Source organism: Zalophus californianus, chromosome 11 (assembly GCF_009762305.2).
Source record: "Zalophus californianus isolate mZalCal1 chromosome 11, mZalCal1.pri.v2, whole genome shotgun sequence".
NCBI lineage: Eukaryota > Metazoa > Chordata > Mammalia > Carnivora > Otariidae > Zalophus > Zalophus californianus.
Window position 1 is genome coordinate 1,914,524 of NC_045605.1, and position 14,571 is coordinate 1,929,094.

General features: G+C 42.3%; 1 long non-coding RNA gene across 2 annotated transcripts in view; it reads right to left on the reverse strand.

Annotated features, from left to right (window-relative positions):
* LOC113914729 overlaps positions 1 to 11,259 on the reverse strand; it is a 58,840-nt gene extending 47,581 nt beyond the window's left edge. For both annotated transcript variants that reach the window (XR_004819424.1, XR_003517517.2), the window contains exon 1: positions 11,150 to 11,259. This is a non-coding gene — a long non-coding RNA (uncharacterized LOC113914729). The remainder of the gene's footprint in view (positions 1 to 11,149) is intronic.
* Positions 11,260 to 14,571: the final 3,312 nt, after the last annotated feature.

Here is a 14,571-nt window from a genome sequence, read left to right on the forward strand (position 1 = left end):
AATCCATGGGTCAAAGAAAAAGTCTCAAGGAAAATTAGAAAAATGCAAGGAATTCAATGAACATGAAAATACATGACATCACCATTTGCAGGACACAGCTAAAGTGCCATCGGAAAGGAAATTTATAGTGTTCTACACATACATTAGAAAATAAGAAAAGTCTCAATAATATAAATTCCCATGTGAAGTATCTAGAAAAAATGCAAAATAAACTCAAAATCAGCAGAAGAAAAGAAATATAAGAGCAGAAATCAATGAATATAAAAAACAGAAGAACAAGAGAGAAAATCAATGAAACAGAGTTGGTTCTTTGAAAAGTTCAATAAAATCAATAGATCTCCAGCAAGAGGAATGAGAGAGAGAGAGAGGGGGATTTACCAATCAGGAATGAAACAGGGACTATAAACACAGACCCCACAGATATCAAAAGGATACCCAGGGAATACTATGAACAACTCCACATGCATAAATTTGACTGTATATAAGCAATGTACTAATTCCTCAAAATCACAAACTAATACAATTCACCCAATATGAAATAATTTGAATAGGTCTATAAATAATAAGAAAATTGAATTTGTAACTTGGAAATTCACATAAAAGAAATATCTAGGCACAGATGATTTCACTGACGTATTCTCCCAAATGTTTAAAAAAAAAAAAAACTAACAGCCATTCTACATAATCTCCTCTGGAAAACAGAAGAGGAAGGAATACTTCCCAATTCACTGCATAAAGTTATTATTATTTTGATAGTAGAACTAAATGAAGACGTACCACACCACTCACCCTGCTAAAAAAAAAAAAGCAAAAAAGAATGAAAGAAAACCACAGACCAATATCCTGCATGTATATGGATGTTGAAAACCTTAATGAAATATTAACAGATATATTTAGCAATATATAAAAAATTATACACCATTATAATTGGAGTTTAGTCCAGGCATGCAAGGTGGGCTAAATACTTGAAAATCAACCACTGTAATCCACCATATTAATAGGTTAAAGAAGAAAATCACATGATCATATCAATCAATGCAGCAAAAGCATTTGACAAAATTCAACAACCATTCATGGTAAAAACTCTTAGAAAACTAGGAGTAAAGGGAAGCTTTCTCTTTTTGATAAAAAGCAAATACAAAATGCTGCAGGTAACATCATACTTAAAGTTGCAAAATTGAACGCTTCACCTCCTAGGATCAGGAACACAGTGAGGTATAGCTCTCATTTCTCTTATTTAACATAATGCTGGGAGTTCTAGCCAGTGCACTAGTGCAAGAAAAGGAAATAAAATGCATACAGATGAGAAAGAAAGAAAAGCCATACAGATCAGAAAGGACTAAGAGAAAATAAGAGACATACAGATCAGAAAGGAAGATGGTGGATGACACCATTGTCTACATAACAAACTTTAAGAGAAATCTACAAAAGCCCTCCACGAACTAAAAAGTGAGCCCAGTAAAGTCACAGTTTTGCAGGTCAATATACAAAAATCAAATGTATTTCTATATACTAACAATAAACCCATGGACACCAAAATTAAAAATACATAACATTTGCAATTGTTCAAAAAATGAAGTACTTTGGTGTGTATCTAATAAAAGCACACACAGGACTTTTATACTGAAAACTACAAAGCACTAATGAAAGAAGTAAAAAGTTCTATATAAATAAAGAGACATACAGTGTCATTGGATTGGGAGACTCAGGATATAGTGAAGATAGCAATTCTCCCCAAATGGCACACAGATTTGACACAACTCCTACCAAAATCCTAGCAAGATTTTTTTTGTAGACTTAGACAAGACTATTTTTTTGTAGACTTAGACAAGACTATTTTAAAAATTATATGAAATATTTTAAAAATTATATGAAAACCAAAAAGAACTAGAACAGTTTTGCTAAGGAGAAAGTAGGATGAATTACCCAATTTCAAGACTTATTACAGAGCAATAAAAATCAGGTAGTAATCAAAATCACATGATATTGTCAGAAAGCTAGGTGCACAGGTCAATGGAACAGATCTGATTTTTGACACAGGTGCAAAGAAAATTCACTAGAGGAAAGACAGTCTTTTCAAGAAATGGGGCTTGAGCAATTGGACTTCTATAAGCAAAAAACAAAACCCCTTTGACCTAAGGTATAAAAAAATTAGCTCAAAAGGGATCACACACTTCAGTTAAAATGTAAAACTATAAAACTTTTAGAAGAAATATAGGAAATCTTTGGAAGCTACAGCAAGTCGAATAGTTCTTAAACCTGACACTCAAAGTACAATCCATAAAAGAAAAATTAATAAATTGCATTTTATCCAAATTAAAGACTTTTACTCTGTGAAAGACCAAACCAGCCAAATTGAAAATGGACGAAAGTAATAAAGAGACATTTCATCAGAGAGGATGTACAAATGGACCATAAGCACATGAAAAGATGTGTAGTATCATTAACTACGAGAGAAATGCAAATTGGAATCACAACTAAATATTGATTCTCACCCATCAAAATGGCTAAAATAAAAAAACTAGAGGGAACACTAAATTTTGGTGAGGATGCAGAGACATCAGATCACTTCTACACTGCTGGTGTCATGTAACATGGTGCAGCCACTCTGGAAAAAATTTGGCATTTCTTAAAAAAAACTAAACATGCAACTAACTACTATAGGACCCAGCAAGTTCACTTCTGGGCATTGACCCAGAGAAATAAAGATGTATGTGCACACAAGGAACCTAAGCATGAATGTTCATAGCAGCTTTACTAGTAATGGTCCCAAACTGGGAACAAGCCCGAGGTCCATGAATGGGTAAATGGGTAAACAAAGTGCGGTCCATCCACACAATGGAATACTACTCAGCACTGAAGAGAAGTGAACTACTGGCACACACAACAACCTGGATGAATCTCCAGAGAATTATGTTGACCCCCCAAAAAAAAGCCAATGTCAAAAAGTCACATTGTTTAGAATTCCATTTAGATAATGTTCTTAAAAATGACCAAATATAGATCTGGAGAAGAGATTAGTGATCGTCAGGGTTGAGGAGAAGTGGGTATGGCCATAAAAGGTTAACATGAAGGTCTTTGCGGGGGTATAACTGTTCTGTGTCTTGACCCTATCAGTATCAATATCCTGCTTGTGATATTGTACTATGTTTGTGCAACATGTTATCGCTGGAGGAAACTAGGTAAAGGCTATGTGGGATCTCTCTATATTATTCCTTATAATTGCAAGTGAAAATAAAAGGTTTAATCAAAAAAGTATTTAGCTCCATATTAACATAGGGATATGTTGGCACACCTCCTATAGGGCACCATGGTTGCCAACCCCCTTCTGCCCTCCTACCCCCGCCTCCCTCCAGCAAAAATAGAGCTTTACTTTGAGATGTGGCTTCTCCACGTGGATCCTACCCAACCAGCCAGTGCCATGTCAGCCACGTCAAGATGAAATTTTGCAGTGCATCATTTATGTTCAGAGTTGGCCTTAACTTTACTAAAAACAGAGGGGAAAATTACAGCAATGACTCATTGTATTTAGGAATTCTCGACCTCAGTTTTTTGACTTTTCATATTCAATATCATACACAAGAATGATAAATAAGAGGATATGATATTTAAACTGTTTTTAAAGAAGATGAGTACAACGGTTGATTTGTTTACAGCTGTGTTTTTGGGAAGACTGTGGGTTGTCCAGATGATGGTGCTAGAACAGTGTTCTCAAGTCATGTGAGAGCAGGAAATTCACTCTGGGTCGTTCAAGGTCAAAGGTGGATCCTTATTAATCACCTTTTTACAGGTTTTTTTTCCAGGCCAGTTTTCATTGCCACCATCTTCACACCAAATATTTAATGGAAGAATTCATAGTCTGCATGGCTTTCATAGCAACGCCAGAAATTCTTAAAAGGCCAAGCAATCCTATTCAAACCAGGAATTGCCGAAAAAACTTCACTTATTCATGAACCATCTGTTTAAGCTATTAAAGGGACATAATCAGTTAAAAGTGTCAGCTAGCCACTCTTACTACAACAGTAAATATTTTTTAAAGAGCTTATCAGAAGGGTTCATAGCCAAGAAATTTTCTCATAGGTTGTATACAGAAATTGTTTACATTGTAACTATTCACATGGTAAGGACATTAAACTGAATGAAAAGTAAGTTAATTTCTAGGGGTCATAAAAGCAACACCTCACTAGCAGTCAAAAGAAATATACAACACCCATATTTTATATAACCAGAGTGAAAAAAAAAACCAACATGGTCAGAGACCGAAATCACACTGAATGCAGCCATGGTTCTGCTCTGGTTTATAAAAGTTGACCTTGAGGCTTTTCAAGTTAGAAAAAAAAAAAAAAACCCACAAAGAACAGACAACAAGTAATGGAAATAAAAGTCTTTTCCTTCCGTTCCTTTAGTTTGTAAAGTGTACTTTATCATTTCTCACCTGGCTATGAAGTCTTTTGTCAAGCTGAAGAGCTATGAGAGAGAAGAAAGCAGAGAAACAGCTTCTCAAGAAGAGCATGTTGATTGTGTGCACTGAACCCTCTTGTAGGCGCCGAATCACAAGGACCACGGCACCCGCAAGTGACCCTTCACAAAACACGAACTTTCCCTAGCCCTCAAGACTGCAGGAAAACTGGTATGTTTTTACATTGAATACTGAAAAATAAGTCCTCATTCCCTCGCTCTCTCTCTCTAACACACACACACACACACACACACACACACACACACACACACACACTGGGGACAATTCAATCTCTTTTTCGGTTACCAGGGCGTCCTAAAGGCTACTATTCCCTACTTGATAATGATCCAGAACTGATCTATAATTATCCCTTTGCACTTTACAGAGCAGTTCATATATCTTAGAGACTCCATAAATGTAGTTTATTGACTGCTTTTATTTCGAGCACATGTCTTATGCAGGCTGAAAATGCTGACCTGGTTCAGGGGTGAGAGCAGAGGAGGTTTCTTACAACGTACAGGCGCCTCTGAAGGATCACACACGTGAAAGAAGGAAGCAAAATTTAAGACACCCTCTCTATGGAGATGACTCTAAGGCTCTACTCTAAACGTCCCTCCTGAGCTCTGGGAGAGCCTTAGCTTAAGAAAGGTGTGTGGCCGGGGGTGGGCGGGGCAGGGGGGCACCTGGGTGACGGAGTCGGTTGAATGACTTGATTTCAGCTCAGCTCATGATTTCAGGGTTGTGAGATCGAGCCCCGTGTAGGGCTCCATGCTGGGCATGGAGCCTGCTGGAGATTCTCCCTCTGCCTCTGCCCCTCCCCATTTGTGCTGGGGTCTTTCCCTTTCTTCTAGATTGTAAGCTTCTTGAGGACAGATATAATTTAAAATCTTATTTTCTCAAACAACCAGATCTGAGTATTCAATATAGTGGAAAGTATATGTTTATTTAATTGCAGTGAAATGAATTAAAATGGAGCTAATATTGAAGATGTTTATTTTTTATTTTCTCTAATGGTGTCACCTTTCTCTTACTCTGCTTTCACACGTTACTTCAAAAATTGCTGCCTACCTGGTTCAAAAGCACCTCTTTTAGTTTCCACTGAAGACTGTCATGTTTGAGTGTACATATATAAAGTTGGTTAGAGCTGGGTTTCCATAATATCGACAAATGTGGCAACAACAAATACTCATTTGTTAACAGCATTAATTCAAACAGACTCTCCAAGGTAAACCAATAACTGATTTGGGGCTAGAACTACAAACAGAAATAAAATTGAAGTAATTGTCCAGTTTTTTTCCACTACTGTGTTACAATTTTAATTTTTATGTACGGTAACAATTTCTACCCTTAATGCTAGAGAACAATTTTTGCGGCGTATTTATTCTTCCTCTTGATCAACAAAAATTCACTGGGCAAGTGGACATAAGGGACCAAAAATTATCTCCATTTTTGCTGTTAAGTCTACTCTAGTTGGAATCAAAAGACAGACTTAAAGCTCACCATAATACATGTTAAATTCTCTACGGATGTATGGGTGCTCAAAGGACTGTAGTTTGTGGGGGAAGGAGAATATGGATTTCTCCAGGAAAGTCAGAGGTCTTTCAGATAGGCAACATTTGAGTGGGGCGATTGGTGATTTTCTAGGTTGCCACCCAGACAAGCTCTCTAGGGAAAGGAGATGCCTGTGAAAAGGCCCAGGGTGGTAGGGTACCATTTTGAACTTGGAGACTCTGGTTCTGTAGAATGAACCCAAGGAAGACAGGAGTCGGTGGCTCTGCTAAGCTGGGACCCAAGGAAGACAGGAGTTGAGTGTCAGCAGGCTGGATGAGCCAGCTCATGGAAGGTACACACTACCGAGCCTTTGGGATTTTATGCAGGCCTCAAGGTGCGGGAAGATCCCAAGCAAGGGGATGCTTCAGAATTTACTGCAGAAACAGCACTCTGTGACATTGGGGTAACAGGGCAGAAGGGTGTGAATGATGAGCCCACATCTTAGTGGTGATCAATGAAAAGTTCATTCCCACTTAATGGTGGGTCAGTAGCGTCATCAGATAACTCCTTACTCAGGACACAAGAAGGATTTCCATCTGGGGCAAAGCTTTACAGCAGAAGAGAAGAAGTTATATCAAAGTGACGTTTAGTTACGTTTTAAAGTGTGGAAGCATTCAAGCACTTACCCCAGCTGGGCTATGCGGAATTCATCCCAGATGGGTGAGTGCCTGTCCGTGTCCCAGACAAGGTCAGCGGAGGAAATGCCCCAACCACCGGGCTTGCAATGTTACACAGACCTCAGTCTGGAAACCCCTTTGGTCCAGCCTAAATTTATTTTCCTGTAGTTTAAGCTGACTTCCTTTTTCCCATCCTTGGGGAAGGTAAGGAACAGATGGTCGTAAACCACCAGATAATGACCCTTTATAGACTAGAGACACATATTAAATCATCTCCTCCCAGCCAGCATTTTCCTGAGTTGAACAACAGAAACTCCCAACCAGTTTTATTCTTGGATATGTGGTCCGAAATCTGTGCCTTTGTTTGCTTACGGTGACTGTCTGGTTTCTTCTCTTCTTGCTTAGGTGTTCATTCACAAACAGGACAAGACCCTTCAACAAATGGATCATGGTGTCCAAGTACATTGGAAGCACTTCTTTGGGGAAACTCTATCCTGTAATAGTTGAATGTCCTCTTACGTGAGACCCACTGGGATCTTCACAGACTTTTGATAAATCTGTGCGGAGCCATTTTCCCATCCTATGTTTGTGAACCCCGAACTTTTTGACACGGCTATGGTTGCAGGAGGACTTTGCTTCACTTCTTGGGACCTCTCTGCCCCTTGCCACGGACTTCTGGCATTTTTCTCCTTCTCTGGTATTGCATGACAGTCATTATTTATTTTACCTCGAGTTACAGCCAGAAATGGTTCAGCTTTTCTGCATCTCCTCACTTCTAAAGCCCTGTCGGCTCCACGCCCTTTGTAAAGTGTCATGGATTTCCCCTTGTACCAGGCTTCTGGGGCTCAAGCTGAAGACTTCTGTGTGCACTGTTCCCCTGCCCACCTCACGCTTCCAAGCTCCCTAAAAGAAACACTGAAGGTCGAGTAATGACATTTATGGAGCAGCTACTTTGGGCCAGACACTGGGGTGGGCTAGGGGATAATCGTGACTCCTGTGGTCAACCCCTGCTTTCTGGGAGCTCAGAGCCCTTATTTCTTTTTAATAAATCATCTGGCACATTCTTCCCAGTGGCTGGATGCAGAAAAGAATCTCAGCCGCGTGAACTCCAGATGATTATCTGAGATGCGAATTATCCCTGAAGCCATCTGAGGAGCAAGAAAATGTTAATTTCCCCCGATGCCATCCCTGCCAAGGGGGAAACACATGCTGCCTGACTAGTCTATTAACACCCCTAATTTTGGAATAAGTTAGGTTTTTAAATACTCTCCTCTCTTAAGATTGTGTTCAATAAAATATACCGAACAGGACAATTCCGGGATGAGCAGTTGAAATATGCCAAGAATAAATCCAAGAGCCCCTACATAACTCCTCACCAAGTACTGGGGAAAAAAGAGTAACCCCTTTCTCTTGTCTCCCAGCCCTCACCGTCTCTCTGGACCCTTGTGGGTTCAGACATCTGAGAAGAGCCTCAGGTGAGCTCTCAGAAGGGAGCGTTTTCCCTGGTCTTCCATTTCACATGACCCTGTTTCCTGAGTGGATAGTGAGCGCGCCATAACTTCCTTTCCCTGGGCGCTCACTGGGACCAGGCAGGCCCGGTGCTGCAGACTTCACGTCCATGGCCATGTTCACGGCCAGTCACGTGCGGCACATCTCCTAGCCGAGAGCTCACCCTGAGGGCAGGTGGAGTCGGACACCAGGCGGTTTGATGGGTAACCAGGTGTCAGGGTTGAGGGGGTGCAGTCACTGAAAACAGAGCAGGTGTCTTTAATCTTGTCCTTACTCTGTCCCACAGAATGGGAGGCAGGCAGGACAAATCCCAAGTCACAGGTGAGGCGTGGCAGGTGACTGTGGGCTGTGCACCACGCCCGGGACGCCTCTCCTCGCTGTCGGTGGGCCCAGGCGCCCCCAGCAGGACTGTGAGCTCTAGGCTGGAGCGCAGGTCTGACTGACCCTGTCAAGGAGCCGGGATCTGTCCGGATTTAAGCCATCTCTTTCCTCTGGAACCAGCAGACCCAGAGGGCGGACCAGGTCCAGTCACTATGACTAAGCAAGTTCCCTACTTCCTCTGGTCTGGATGAGACGTTTATCCCCCCCGTGGAAGTGACTTTGGTGCTGGGCTTTTGTTCTAGAAGATCTCAGCCTGGAATTTTTTGTTTGCTTGTTTGCTTCCTCATCTGTATCCTTGTTTAGGTTCCCAGCTCTGTTTCCTCCTCTGCTTGTTTGCTTGAGAGACACTGCCCTGTGTGGCTTCCTTCATTGCTGGCACACGCTTGGGACTGTTCACGGCCTGGGGCCCTGGAAGGGCCTGTGGGGTGGATGTGCAGAGCCGTGATCAGGGGCCTGGGGCCACCGCACCGACCTGGGGAGCACCAGCTCCGCTCTGGACAGATAGACAGACAGATGGCAGACCTCAGTTCCTGCACAAAAATAGGCCTGATTTGATTTCTGCTACAACAGGCCAAGATCCTGCCCGGGCTCAGTGAAGGGAAGCAGACCTTCACACCTCCCTGCCGCCGTGTCTGGGAGCCGCGTCCTCTCTAACTCACGTGCATGCTCCCGGGGGGCACTTCTCACCCATTTTGTTGTTGCTCTTTTGTTATTTTTTTTCTTTTTAATAAAGATCACATTTTATTAAAACAAGAATAACTTGAGGTTTTTTGAAACTCTTGGCTCATCTATTCTTCCAATGCCTTTGGTATTCAGCTGAACATCTAAACATAAATTCTTAAATAATTAATTTTCTATTATAAAAACTGTAACCTGTTCATTATGGCAATTTTGAAAAACTGGGAAAGTACAAAGAAGAAAATCACCTTTCATCCCACCACTGGAACATAATAACCACCGGCTATATATCTATATTTATATTTATATTTATATCTATATCTATATTACTATAGTATCTTAACATACTTCCAACTGCTTTTAAGGCACAGGCATGTCTATTTGTAAAAAAAAAAAAAATGGAATAATGTTTCCATGGTTTTGTTTCAGTAGTTTACTTGTTTTAACGGTTAACATTTTAGGCATTTAAAAAAATACTTTATAGAGAACTTTATATAAACTTTCACTCTGTATTTTTAATTTTAGCGTTATTTCCAAATAATAAAATGGACCAATTTCCAGTGTTCAAATATATGCACTTGTGGACCCACCACAAGCAAGATGAAAAGCACTTCCATCACTTCGGGAAGTCACTCTGAGTGCCTGATCCTCCCCGGTCCCTCCACTCTGTTTCAGGCAACCGCTTCTCCACTTTGTCACTATAGATTAGTCAATTCTAGAGTTTTATATAAATGGAATCATACAATATGTACCCTGTGTGTCTAGCTTCTTCCACACAACGTAATTCTCTCGTGTGTTAATAACCACATATGATTATAGTCACATAACTACCTGAAAATCTGCATTTTTTCCATTTTATAAACCTACCATGAACTTTTCCCACATCACTAATTATTTGCTTAAAAATTAATTTTCAATGACTACATAGTATTTTGTTTTAGGGATATATCATAGTTTATCTCACAAATAAGATCTTTTTATTAACTGCTTTTGTTGTTTCAATAGTTTCCTTTTATAACCAAGAATGATTATTCATTCAAACCTGTACACAGATTTGTGTACATGACCTAATTTCTGTGGGATAAATTTCTACGAAAGGATTTGCTAGGTTAAAAGGCAGGGGAATTCTCAAGGCTTTTGATGTATGTTGTGCCAATGTAATCTCCCATAAGCAACATACAAAAATATATGAGGGAAAACAATGTTTTGAAGCTGGAGGGGAACCTGGAGAAAAATCTGGTTCAGAGGTCCTTAACCAGTGGGTGGGCATATTCAGGGAGCTCTCTTCAAGGGCACCTGCATTTTATTCTAATTTGGTATCTATGAGGCTTAAGAGCTGTTGTTTTCTGCTTTAGGTTCTGCAGATGACTCAGTTGCACATTCCACATTAAGAATCACTTCATTTTTCACAGATGAAGAAACTGAATCCCAGAGAGGCTAACGAAAGCCTCCCGATCCCGAAGCTCTTTCCTGTCCACTGGGGTGAACTTCCCTCCACACTTGGTCACCCCTTATGTGCAAAGCAAGGCGATCAACCACCAGCACAACTCGCTTTCCCCTCAGAAGCTGAACGGGGGTGTCCCTCCCTGGTGGCCCTACACGTTCAAACCGCGCTTGAAGGTAATGAAGTTGATGAAAGTGCCAGGACGCCCTCAGCGGGGTCTCCCCACCGAAGGGACCCCAGAAAAGGTATAATTCAAGAATCTTCTCAGAAGGTATGGCTGCAATCTGATGGCGGTCTTCCCTTTCCTGGCCACACCAGCCTGGGCGTATAAAACGGACTTACAGTAACAGGCAACAGCACACACGGCACGTCCTTGACTCTGTCCCCAGGCCCCGTGCAGGGGCTCCAGGCCAGCCCCCGTCCCTGACTCCGTTTCTTCACATCCCCTCTTCAGAGGAGGCAGAGAAGCAAAGGGGGGTCTCGGGGGAGCTCAGCAGTGAGTCCTTCTACCTGCCACAGCAGCACATTGGCCATTCTGGGCTTCCTCGGCTGGGCTCCCTCTCCCGCTGGGACAGCTTCCGTTCCTGCCGTTTTCCACGGTGGCCACGGGGTGGCTGCAGAACCTGATCCCTTCCCCGTCTCCGTGTGCCCAGCCGATCTCGCGGCCGCCTCTCAGCTCCTCTGAGCCCCAGCTCAGCCCAGAGCCGGGCGAGCGCCTCTCCCCCCCACGCGCATTACAGAGACCTCACGGCCTTGCTTCTTGGAGCTCCCTGGGTGTCTGACGGAGAGGGGAGGGCGTCCCTCCATTCCCGATGGCGGTCCTCCCACGGGGCTAGACGGGAGTCCGGAGAGCAGCCTCGTGTGTCTGGACTCCTCTCCTTTCCTGTTAAGTTCCTTCTCAGGAGCCCCTGAAGTAAATAACACCCCATGGAAACCAACAGTTGGTCCATTCTCCTCCAGAGTTCTCCAGGCACGCCTGCCCCCTGGGAGGGAGGGGACCCTGTGACTGTCAGGGTTGGGGTGCCCTATTTATACCCCCCAAGGCAGTCCTAGACACGTTGTCTGGCACGTCGTCAATCCCCATAATCACAGCATTTCGTTCGCAAGGAATCAGGATTTTAGATGCAAATTATTATAAAGCCAAAGCAAAATACTCCTAAAGAGGCCCTTTAAGCTACAGCTAATAACTTACAATAAGAATTTTTGTCTACACACAAGTCCTCAGAAATCGGTTAAAAGGAAACATCTTCATAAATCATGGCAGGAGAAACTGCTTGACCAGCAACGCCTCAGGGATCGATTCCCTGGCAAAGATGTATTTGCCTCTTCTTCCCACAACTGCTTTATTACTCTTGACCCCCCAGAGCCACACCTCCTCATGTCTTTATCCCCATTTACAAATTGATATAAGAGAGGGCTTCATCATCAATCATTTTTCCTTCCCGAATGACTGACAAATTAATTATATTTTAAAGGAAACTCTTGTTATCTAGTGAACTCAAGACCCTATTTGTAGGATGAAACACATTTCACCAGTTTAAAAAAACAAACAAACCTGAGGACATCAGAAAAGAGATGGGGGAAATTCTTCATCGTGGATGTCCATGAAATCCCACGCAGCTACCTGACGGATCTTAGCTGATACAACTTCCTCAAGGCGTAATTTCTGTTATGCAAAAATGTTGCCTTCTCTGTTTTCCTAAAACTGGACTTAATTTCTACCTTGAGACCTGTTTCTGTAGGCTTCTCCAAGGTGACGCAAGTCACTCAGTGATTTCCCCATCATTTAAAATTCCAACTCAGCCAAATTCAGGAACCCCACCTTGTCGCAGCGGTGGACCCAAACTGAAAGAGCGCAGCATTGGTGAGAAGAGGACCACATTATCAAATATTTTCTTCCAAAATCTTTGTATCTCTCACTTAAATCAAAACCTTTAATTTAAAAATTTAAGAATGTAAATTTTGGGGTTTGGCCCCTCCCTCCACCCTGGACAATGTCAGCCTCATTCCCTCAAGCTGAGGTTGTGGGTGGGGTGTTAGAGTCTGTTGTAGGATTAAGGCAAATGCAAGAGAAATGCCCCATTTTCTGTGGTATTGATGTCATAGATTCATTTACCATATAAGCCTGATCAAGGCTCATGAAGGTGACATGAAGATAAGCAAGCAGGGTTGTGAGAGGGGCCACAATTTTCCCTGCAGCCCCTCCTAAGACATCTGCAATTCTCCTGATTCCTTGGGAAACAGGCAGGCTTCTGTCGGCTCCCCGCGGAGCTTCCTGTGGTTGGCAGAAGCTGTCCCTTGGTGCTGGCTTCCTCCGAGATGTGAAGCCTGCTTCATCTAGCCCAGGCCAGAAGGCAGCATCCCTCTTAGACCTCCCCCTCCTCCGTAACTCCCCCTGCCCTGCATTTACCGGCCAGGTCCCTGCGCACAACACCTCTAACCTCACCTCCTTCTGCATCGAGACCCCTGCATATAAATTCTGTCCTTTCTAAATGTGATTATTAGTTCATAATTTTTACTCTACACCCCACCTGAACTGACTTTTGGGAATGTTGCCATCTTTCCCACATTATTTTTCATCCTCTTACAACACCTCTGACAAAAAATATGATGTTGGGATGCATACTGCAGTTAGCTGCTGATATACCTTTCTCTTCTGTGAGATGGTGAGTTCCTTAAAGGTAGGGACCAGATCAGATTCAGCACCGGAAATCAGCACCCTGTTCAGAGCCTAACCATGCAGCAGGTGCTCAATGCATGTTTAGTGCAGAGTAAATGAAGTTATCCTTTCTGCTAATAAAAAATGTCAGGGGAGCCTGGGTGGGTCAGTGAGTCGAGCATCCAACTCTTGGTTTCAGCTCAGGTCATGATCTTGGGGTCCTGAGGTCAAGCCCTGCCTCAGGCTCCGCACTCAGTGGGGAGTCTGCTTGAGGATTCCTCCTCTCCCTCTGCTCCTACTCCCATGCCGGCATGCTCTCTCTCTAAAAACAAAACAAAAAACAAAAACAAAAACAAAAAACAGAGAGAGGCGCCTGGGTGGCTCAGTCAGTTAAGTGTCTGCCTTCGGCTCAGGTCATGATCCCTGGGTCTTGGGATCGAGCCCCGCATTGGGCTCCCTGCTCAGCGGGGAGTCTGCCTCTCCCCCTGCTCATGCTCTCTCTCAAATAAATAAATAAAATCTTAAAAAAAAGAATGTCAGATATCCTTTTAAAAGTCTCATCTGCTTATAGTGCATATAGTCAAGGTGAACGCCAAAGGCAATCTGCAGTCATTTAAATAATTTATCATTAATTACTGATTTGCTGCAAAAGGGGATATTGTCTAATCCTCTTCCGAGCAATGATTCAAAGCCCCCAGATCAGGAGACTTTAGACTCCTACAATAAGATAAGAGTCAGCTCCCTGCCTGAGTCTGTCAGAAGCTACTGATTTATTAATATCACAATAGGGCCACAACAGCAAAACTGCTTCCTAAGCTACACTCCAGGTTTTTCCCCATCAGGTGGAATTGAACTACACAATAGGTATTATGAACTAAACTCACTGCTTGCTGTGCATCTGTTACCATATACACAGAAATCAAGATGAGAATGAATGGAGAAAATAGCAGAACATCACCATCTTCTACCCAGTATATACAGTGTGACTGGATTCAAGGCAGAGCAAGCCCTTTGTGTGCTTATAGATCCCTTTCAAATTCTTTGAATTATATATTAGCTCCAACTTGGAGTTGAGTAAGCTAATGCTTGTTTTATGAAGAATTTGTTCAGTGTCACATCTGGTGGGTAGTAGAGAGAGAAATAGCATCTAAATTCTAAAAATCTAAAAATTTGCAACTTAAAACACTCTTTGATTATATTGTCTCATGAAAGGTACTTGCAGCAATGAGAAACACTTTAGGGGTACTTACTGGAAGGAATTAAAAATAGTTAC